The sequence below is a fragment of the Pteropus alecto genome, unplaced genomic scaffold (assembly GCF_000325575.1).
Source record: "Pteropus alecto unplaced genomic scaffold, ASM32557v1 scaffold134, whole genome shotgun sequence".
Taxonomy (NCBI): Eukaryota; Metazoa; Chordata; class Mammalia; order Chiroptera; family Pteropodidae; genus Pteropus; species Pteropus alecto.
The window spans coordinates 1,054,981-1,055,202 of NW_006436283.1; positions in this window are offsets into that span (position 1 = coordinate 1,054,981).

The window sequence follows — 222 nt, forward strand, 5'->3', positions numbered from 1 at the left end:
GCTGCTGCTGCTTCCTGCGTGGGGAGGGCGTACTCCCCAGCCGCTGGGCCTCACAGAAGTGGGCTGCACAGAAGTCGTGTCACGTGTCTGAACTTCAGAACTGATGTAAATGTCTGGAGAGCTCCAGCTGCAGACATGACACCCTCAACAGGGCACCAAGCACAGAGGCTTAGTTTGGGGGCCGGCTTGGCCTCTTGCTGCCTGAACTGGGCCCTCTCAGGC